Source organism: Oryx dammah, unplaced genomic scaffold (genome assembly GCF_014754425.2).
Source record: "Oryx dammah isolate SB20612 unplaced genomic scaffold, SCBI_Odam_1.1 HiC_scaffold_4, whole genome shotgun sequence".
Lineage (NCBI taxonomy): Eukaryota > Metazoa > Chordata > Mammalia > Artiodactyla > Bovidae > Oryx > Oryx dammah.
This window is the reverse complement of record NW_024070188.1, coordinates 7,883,119-7,892,054: the sequence shown is the minus strand read 5'-3', so window position 1 is coordinate 7,892,054 and position 8,936 is coordinate 7,883,119. Positions and strand designations below refer to the sequence as shown.

The 8,936-nt window shown below is 40.1% G+C and overlaps 1 non-coding gene across 1 annotated transcript; it reads left to right on the top strand.

Annotated features, from left to right (window-relative positions):
• The first annotated feature begins 754 nt into the window (after positions 1 to 754).
• On the top strand, positions 755 to 826 carry TRNAC-ACA. The gene has a single exon. It is a non-coding gene; the product is annotated as a tRNA-Cys (tRNA).
• Positions 827 to 8,936: the final 8,110 nt, after the last annotated feature.

Genomic DNA, 8,936 nt, shown 5'->3' with positions numbered 1-8,936 from the left:
ATACCTCTCAGGACATTCATTTGCCATTTTTCTGATCTCTAATAAAGAGAATAACCAATCAAAGCCTTTAAGTTTTTCTGAGTAAGGGACTTCCTTTTTAGCCCAGTGGTTACCAATCAGCCTTGCAAATTCAGGGGACATGAGTTCCATCCCTGGTTAGGGAACTGAGATCCCACATGCCGTGGAGCAATGAAGCCCATGGGCTGCAACTACTTAACCCAAGCATCACAACTGGAGAGTCTATGCTCACGCACCGCAGCAAAAGATCTCACACGATGCAGCAAATGTCCCACGTGCCACAAGTGAGATCCAACACAGCCAAATAAATCAATTAAAAAAAAAAAAAAAAAACAGTAGTAACAAGAAAAGAAGAGGATTCCCTGGTAAAGAATCCTCCTGCCAATGCAGGAGGTGTGGATTTGATCCCTGAGTTGGGAAAATCCTCTAGAGAAGGAAATGGTAACCCACTCCAGTACCCTTGCCTGCAAAATTCCATGGGCAAAGGAGCCTGGGGGGCCGCAGTCCGTGGGGTCACAAAAGAGTTGGATATGACTTAGCAACTAAACAACAACAGCAAGAAAATAAATTGACAGAAATAATTATAAAAATTGGAGTTATCAAAAAAAAAAAAAAAAACTCTTTTTTTCTGAGTGAGTTTCATACATTAGGGAAGTGGAAAAAAATTATCCCTCTGCATGATAACTAGCAAACAACCCTTCCTAATGTTAATGGAGGCTAATGGGCTAATTAGACTTCCCTGGTGGCTCAGATGGTAAAACGTCTGCCTACAATGCAGGAGACCCAGGTTCGATCCCTGGGTGGGGAAGATCCCCTGGAGGAGGAAATGGCAACCCACTCCAGTACTCTTGCCTGGAAAATCCCATGAGAAGAGCCTGGTAGACTACAGTCCCCGGGGTCACAAAGAGTCGAACACAACTGAGCGACTTTACTTTACTTTAACGGGCCAGGACCTAACAAAAGCATTCAAGTACATGAGAAAAGACAAGGAAAAGCAGAACTCTTGGGCTCAGTACTCAAGCTCACAGGACAATTTAGCAGGCTTCTCATAACGTTCTAGGTCACACCAGTACGCACCTACAGGGAAAATGACTTCGTGAAATTCCACACCACATCTGGATGTGCTAGATCCTCACAGCTGGGTTTCAGGAGTCAGAACCACATTCTAGAAGATGCTGATGTTTCCGGTTGCTGATATCTTTCTCCCTCGTAATCCAAGGGCAGACAAAGTGAACTAAGGGGGGGCACCTTTGAGGATACATAGGCCAAAGGAAGATCAATTAAGCCCTTAGTTTAAAAACTAAAAAACCTGCACTGGCCTCTCATAAGTGGGTTGTGATGACCTCACAGCAGAGAGTATGCTATTGCCAGAAACATCTGCCAAGATAATGTTGCCAGAGCTTACAATCGCCTCATTTACCAACCTTCACAAGACTTCACCTTGGCAAATTTGGGTTAACCAGAGTTGGCATCAAGAATTAGCTGTAGGATAATCTGTAAAGCATGTGAAATTTGACTGCAAATATGCTCAACTGTCTTTCCATCATTATCTTTTACTTCTATATTCCATACCCCCCTGCCGAGCTTTTATGAGCCTTCTCTTTCCCTTTCCATGTACCCAAGAAAATGCTAATTGTCCCTGGTTTCAATCAGTAAGCAATGGAGTACATTGGTTTAATCAGCAACCTGTTTCTAAGCACTTATGTTCTGAGCCCATAGGAAACAACAGGAATACAATGCTGTTAAGACCTCCCATCTACCCTAAATGACTTTTACAGTTACTTTGGAGAAGAAGGTTGCTCATGAAACAATTAATGAGCAACAGTGTACAGTAAAATGTTAATGTCATTCATGTCCCAGGCGCAAAAGGGCTTAGAGAAGCAAGATATTGGTATGAGATTGTAAAGTGAAATAATTTTTTAACAGAGGTAAGACTACAATTGAACTTCGAAGTATGAGGAAAAGCACATGATATGTGAAGAATTGTCAGTGGGAAACAATTAAATCATGATACGAATAGACCAGAAGCTAGTGGATTTGATACTATTTTTGCTTGAGTAAAAATATGGCTTTATATTGAAGTTTCATTTCTTCAACTCACACTGATACTAAATGCTAGCACAATATTTTGGAGGTGAGCGGTCTTGGAAATCTTTGAACTCATGCCTTGTTAAGGTTTGTCCAACTTTCTTGCACATGCAAACAAGCCTGAGGAGCTTTGAAAACAGAGTCAACTTTTGAAAATGTCTGGGCCCCACGGAAGGTAATGTGTCATTTTAGGATCAGATGTGTATCTAATCCTATTTGTTTTTGTTGCTTTACCAGGAGACAGCGCTTTCTCTCTTAAACCAGTGCACGCTCACCCACACACTCACACCACACACCCAGACATATACACACACCCATGCCTTATGAAAGATCATGTCCTAAAGTATCTGGACAGGGTGAAAAAAAAAACCTTTGAATAACATGACACTTCACTTGCAAAAATATTAATGCCTTGCTATGTACTAGCCACATTTGCATGCATGCTAAGTGGCTTCAGTCGTGCCCAACTCTTTGCGACCCTGTGGACTATAGCCCACCAGGTTCCTCTTGGGGATTCTCCAGGCAAGAATACTGGAATGGGCTGCCATCCTCTCCTCCAGTGGATCTTCCCAACCCAGAGATCAAATCCAAGTCCCCTGTGTTTCCTTCATTGCAGGCGGATTCTTTACCACTGAGTCACTGGGGCAACCCCACTAGCCATGTTTATATGAGACGAAAATAATGAGCTGAAAGGTGAAAATTGGAGTCAAAATATTTGTTGGCAGCAGTGGGGAAAAAAAAATGAAAAATGTAGTTGTTTTCTGCATTCAGAATTGCTCCAGAGGCTGGCTTATTTTTAAAGCTGAATTCGATCAACCAGGTATTTGCACGAAAATTCTTTCCCTATAGAATTACAGGACCAAAGGACAGTTTTCTTATGGGGAACTTGGTGAAATGCAGAGGCCAGTGCTGCAGGTCTGAGAGTCTACAGATTTCACAAGCTCCCAGGTGGTATCTATGCAGCTGGTTCATGGGCCTTACCTTCAGCAAGGCTGGAGAATATGGAGCATGGGTTTATTTTCTTTCTTATTTATTTATTTAGCTGTGCTGGATCTTAGTTGCAGCATGCAAACCCTGAACTGCAGTATGTGGGATCTAGTTTCCTGACCAGGGATCAAACCCAGGTCCCCTGCATTGAGACCACTGAGTCTTAGCCACTGGACCGCAAGGGAAGTCCATGAAGCATGTTTTTTGATCTTTTACATTGATGTTCACTTTGCAAGTTGTTTATATTTCAGTACAGATAGGTTTGTAATTATACGATCACAATAATGAGTGTTGTTATTGTTCAGTTGCCAATTCATGTCCAACTCTTTGTAATCCCATGGACTACAGCATATCAGGCTTCCCTGTCCTTCACTATGTCTCAGAGTTTGCTCAAATTCATGTCCACTGAGTCTGCGATGCTATCTAACCATCTTATCCTCTGCTGCCCTTTTCTTTTGCTTTCAATCTTTCCCAGCATCAGGGTCTTTTCCAATGAGTTGGCTCTTCACATCAGGTGACCAGCGTACCGGAGCTTCAGCTTCAGCATCAGTCCTTTCAATGAATATTCAGGGTTGATTTCCTTTAGAATTGACTGGTCTGATGTCCTTGCAGTTCAAGGGACTCTCAAGAGTCTTCTCCAGCACCACACTGCAAAAGCATCAATTCTTTGGCTCTCAGCCTTCTTTATGGTCCAGTAATGAGTATGCCTTGTCAAAGTACACTTCCTTCAAAATATTTCTACTGCATTTGAGGAACCTGGGATTAGAACAATTCTAGAAGTTTCCTTCCCATCATGACCCTTTCTCAATTTTATTTTCCCTTAATCCAGGATGTTGTTTCACCACTATTTTCAGAATGTGAAATTTTACTCTTGATTTAACTTCTCCTACACAGTTGTAAGTCCAAGCCTGTGGATGCTGTTACCTAAGATTTAGTAACTGATTGAAACCAGTATCATCTGTAGAGCCTCCAGGGTTCTAGGAGTTACTTCTCTGGCTTTCAGAGTTACTTGTACAAATGTGTATAGCCATGTATAAAAGCTTCATTTTAAAGAAAAAAAAAATCTTAGTGTGTGAGGAATGCAGAGAGATCCCCTAAGTAGATAATAGCCAAAAGGAGATGCCCCAAAGGTACCTTGAGGCCCAATTCAATACCACTCACCAGCTGAACCTCCAGAAAGTACTAAAATGAATGTTATGAAATATTTCATTCTTGTCTCCCACTAATTCCATTTAATGTAAGCTCTGTGAAGCCAGAAACATTCTTGTTTGTGACTTTTTCTCAGCACAGAAAACACAGCTGGGTATATCATTGGCGATATGTAAGGGTTGATTGAATGAATAAATGGCGAGCAAAATTGATAACTCAATGCCTTCACCCTGCTAAAATTTCTTTCATGCTAGTAACTCTTATGCCTTTCTCTGTATGACTGCATTTAAATCCAATTCTTCCAATAAAATCTACTGTAATGGAGTCAGCTTGTATTCCTTTAAACAGTGAAAATCATTTCTCTTATAATGAGTGATGTTGAGCATCTTTTCATGTGTTTGTTAGCCATCCGTATGTCTTCTTTGGAGAAATGTCTATTTAGTTCTTTGGCCCATTTTTTTATTGGGTCGTTTATTTTTCTGGAATTGAGCTGCAGGAGTTGCTTGTATATTTTTGAGATTAGTTGTTTGTCAGTTGCTTCATTTGCTATTATTTTCTCCCATTCGGAAGGCTGTCTTTTCACTTTGCTTATGTTTTCCTTTGTTGTGCAGAAGCTTTAACTTCACACCAGTCAGAATGTCTGCGATCCAAAAATCTGCAAGCAATAAATGCTGGAGAGGGTGTGGAGAGAAGGGAACCCTCCTACACTGTTGGTGGGAGTGCAAACTAGTACAGCCACTATGGAGAACAGTGTGGAGATTCCTTAAAAAATTGCAAATAGAAATGCCTTATGACCCAGCAATCCCACTGTTGGGCATACACACAGAGGAAAACAGAATTGAAAGAAACACATGTACCCCAATGTTCATCGCAGCACTGTTTATAATAGCTAGGACATGGAAACAACCTAGATGTCCATCAGTAGATGAATGGATAAGAAAGCTGTGGTACATATACACAATGGAATATTACTCAGCCATTAAAAAGAATACATTTGAATCAGTTCTGATGAGATGGATGAAACTGGAGCCGATTATACAGAGTGAAGTGAGCCAGAAAGAAAAACACCAATACAGTATACTAACACATATATATGGAATTTAGGAAGATGGCAATGATGACCCTGTATGCAGGACAGCAAAAGAGACACAGATGTGTATAGCGGACTTTTGGACTCAGAGGGAGAGGGAGAGGGTGTGATGATTTGGGAGAATGGCATTGAAACATGTATAATAACATGTAAAAATCGAAATACCAGTCTATGTCTGATGCAGGATATGACACGCTTGGGGCTGACGCGCGGGGATGACCCAGAGAGATGTTGTGGGGAGGGGGGTGGGAGGGGGGTTCATGTTTGGGAACGCATGTACACCTGTGGTGGATTCATGTCAATCTATGCCAAAACCAATACAGAATTGTAAAGTAAAAATTAAAAATAAATAAATAAATTTAAAAAAAAAATAAAATAAAATAAAATAAAAATAAAATAAAATAAAATAAAATAAACAGTGAAAATCAGTGGCGACCTCTCTTCATTTCTAGCAGGCAAAGCAAAAATTGAAACATAATCTAGAGTCTGGTTTTTCCTTGAATATCTCAGCACAATGCCCTGAGCCAAACACACAGATGAATTTCCCTAACATTTCTTAATTAACTTATAAAAGTATAAAGACAACTTAAGCAAGTTTAATTTGTCATGGAATTCAAGATTCACACATATCTAATATTGAGCACATTTGCTTCACCTACACTTTCTCTGCACTCTCCTACTTGACATGATTGGGGTTTTGTACTAAACTTTTTTTCTTTTTGCCACAACTCCAACCCAACAATGAACTCATTTTCTCTTTAAAGAGTTGGGTTTTGTTTTTTTGTTTGTTTGTTTGTCACTCCATATTTTTAGTTAGCAGAAATAAAAATGTGGAAAGACATTTGAATATTTTGGCCAGGGGCCATGTCTGACCCAGAAGAAAGCAGAAATGAAACCTACAGAACTGTATAAATACTTCTTTTCCCCCAAACTTAGTATCTCCTTTGCTATTAATAGTATGAGGTGATGTTGGTAAAAGCAGTAAAATGTCTTGGTCCAGAACATGAATTATGATATCAGACAGATTTGGAACTCTTTTGGTTCAATCCACTGACCAATTTTGTGCCTTTGGGTTACTCCTTTGTCCTCTCTTCCCCAGTTCAGCTGCCTCACATTTTAACATGAGAAAGACAGGAGCCCCACATTAGGGTGCTATTGTGAAAATCAATATGATGGTACCTATAAGCACTAAGCTTCATGCCAGGCATGTGATGGTGGTAAGCAGTCAATAAACATGAGCTTATGTTAGTAGTATCAGTAATAATATAATAAATAGTTCTATTTTTAAAAAAGGACAAACCAGCAAGTCAGTCACCAAGTATTAAACCACACATCAAACTGGAAAGCAATTACGTGTGATGCTAGCATTATTTGTTAGCATAAAGCTCCAGTAAGAAAATCATTATTGTCTTATTTAAAAGAAAAAATGACTTGCTTGAAAATACTGGCTCCTATAAGTTTCCTTAGAAGAAATGGAGTAGCCATCATAGTCAAAAAAAGAGTCCAAAATGCAGTGCTTAGATGCAATCTCAAAAACAATAGAATGACCTCTGTTCATTTCCAAGGCAAACCATTCAATATCACAGTAATCCAAGTCTATGCACGGACCAGTAATGCTGAAGAAGCTGAAGATGAACAGTTCTATGAAGACCTACAGGACCTTCTAGAGCTAACACCCAAAAAAGATGTCCTTTTCATTATAGGGGACTGGAATGCAAAAGTAGGAAGTCAAGAAACACCTGGAGTAACAGGCAAATTTGGCCTTGGAGTACAGAATGAAGCAGGGCAAAGGCTAACACAGTTCTGACAAAAGAACGCACTGGTCACAGCAAACACTCTCTTCCAACAACACAAGAGAAGACTCTACACATAGGCATCACCAGATGGTCAACACTGAAATCAGATTCTTTGCAGCCAGAGATGGAGAAGCTCTATAAAGTCAGCAAAAACAAGACCAGGAGCTGACTGTCGCTTGGATCATGAACTCCTTATTGCCAAATTCAGACTGAAATTGAAGAAAGTAGAGAAAACCACTAGACCATTCAGGTATGACCTAAATCAAATTCCTTATGACTATACAGTGGAAGTGAGAAATAGATTTAAGGGACTAGATGTGATAGACAGAGTGCCTGATGAACTATGCATGGAAGTTCGTGACATTGTACAAGAGACAGGAATCAAGACCACCTCCATGGAAAAGTAATGCAAAAAAGCAAAATGGCTATCTGAGGAGGCCTTACAAATAGCTGTGAAAAGAAGGGAAGCAAAAAAAAAAAAAGGAGAAAAGGAAAGATAAGCCCTTCTAAATGCAGAGTTCCAAAGAATAGCAAGGAGAGATAAGAAAGCCTTCCTCAGCAATCAATGCAAAGAAATAGAGGAAAACAATAGAATGGGAAAGACTAGAGATCTCTTGAAGAAAATTAGAGATACCAAGGGAACATTTCATGCAAAGATGGGCTCGATAAAGGACAGAAATGGTATGGACCTAACAGAAGCAGAAGATATTAAGAAGAGGTGGCAAGAATACACAGAAGAACTGTACAAAAAAAGATCTTCCTGACCCAGATAATCACGATGGTATGATCACTCATCTAGAGCCAGACATCCTGGACTGTGAAGTCAAGTGAGCCTTAGAAAGCATCACTACGAACAAAGCTAGTGGAGGTGATAGAATTCCAGTTGAGCTGTTTCAAATCCTGAAAGATGATGCTGTCAAACTGCTGCACTCAATATGCCAGCACATTTGGAAAACTCAGCAGTGGCCACAGGACTGGAAAAGGTCAGTTTTCATTCCAATCCCAAAGAAAGGCAATGCCAAAGAATGCTCAAACTACCTCACAATTGCACTCATCTCACACGCTAGTAAATTAATGCTCAAAATTCTCCAAGCCAGGCTTCAGCAATATATGAACTGTGAACTTCCAGATATTCAAGCTGGTTTTAGAAAAGGCAGAGGAACCAGAGATCAAATTGCCAACATCCGCTGGATCATGGAAAAAGCAAGAGAGTTCCAGAAAAACATCTATTTCTGCTTTATTAGCTATGCCAAAGCCTTTGACTGTGTGGATCACAATAAACTGTGGAAAATTCTGAAAGAGATGGGAATACCAGACCACCTGACCTGCCTCTTGAGAAACCTATATGCAGGTCAGGAAGCAACAGTTAGAACTGGACATGGAACAACAGACTGGTTCCAAATAGGAAAGGGAGTACATCAAGGCTGTATATTGTCACCCTGCTTATTTAACTTCTACACAAAGTACATCATGAGAAACACTGGACTGGAGGAAGCACAAGCTGGAATCAAGATTGCCGGGAGAAACATCAATAACCTCAGATATGCAGATGACACCACCCTTAAGGCAGAAAGCGAAGAAGAACTAAAGATCTTCTTGATGAAAGTGAAAGAGGAGAGTGAAAAAGTTGGATTAAAGCTCAACATTCAGAAAACTAAGATTATGGCATCCAGTCCCATCACTTCATGGGAAATAGATGGGGAAACAGTGGCTGACTTTATTTTGGGGGCTCCAAAATCACTGCAGATGATGATTGCAACCATGAAATTAAAAGATGCTTACTCCTTGGAAGGAAAGTTATGACCAAC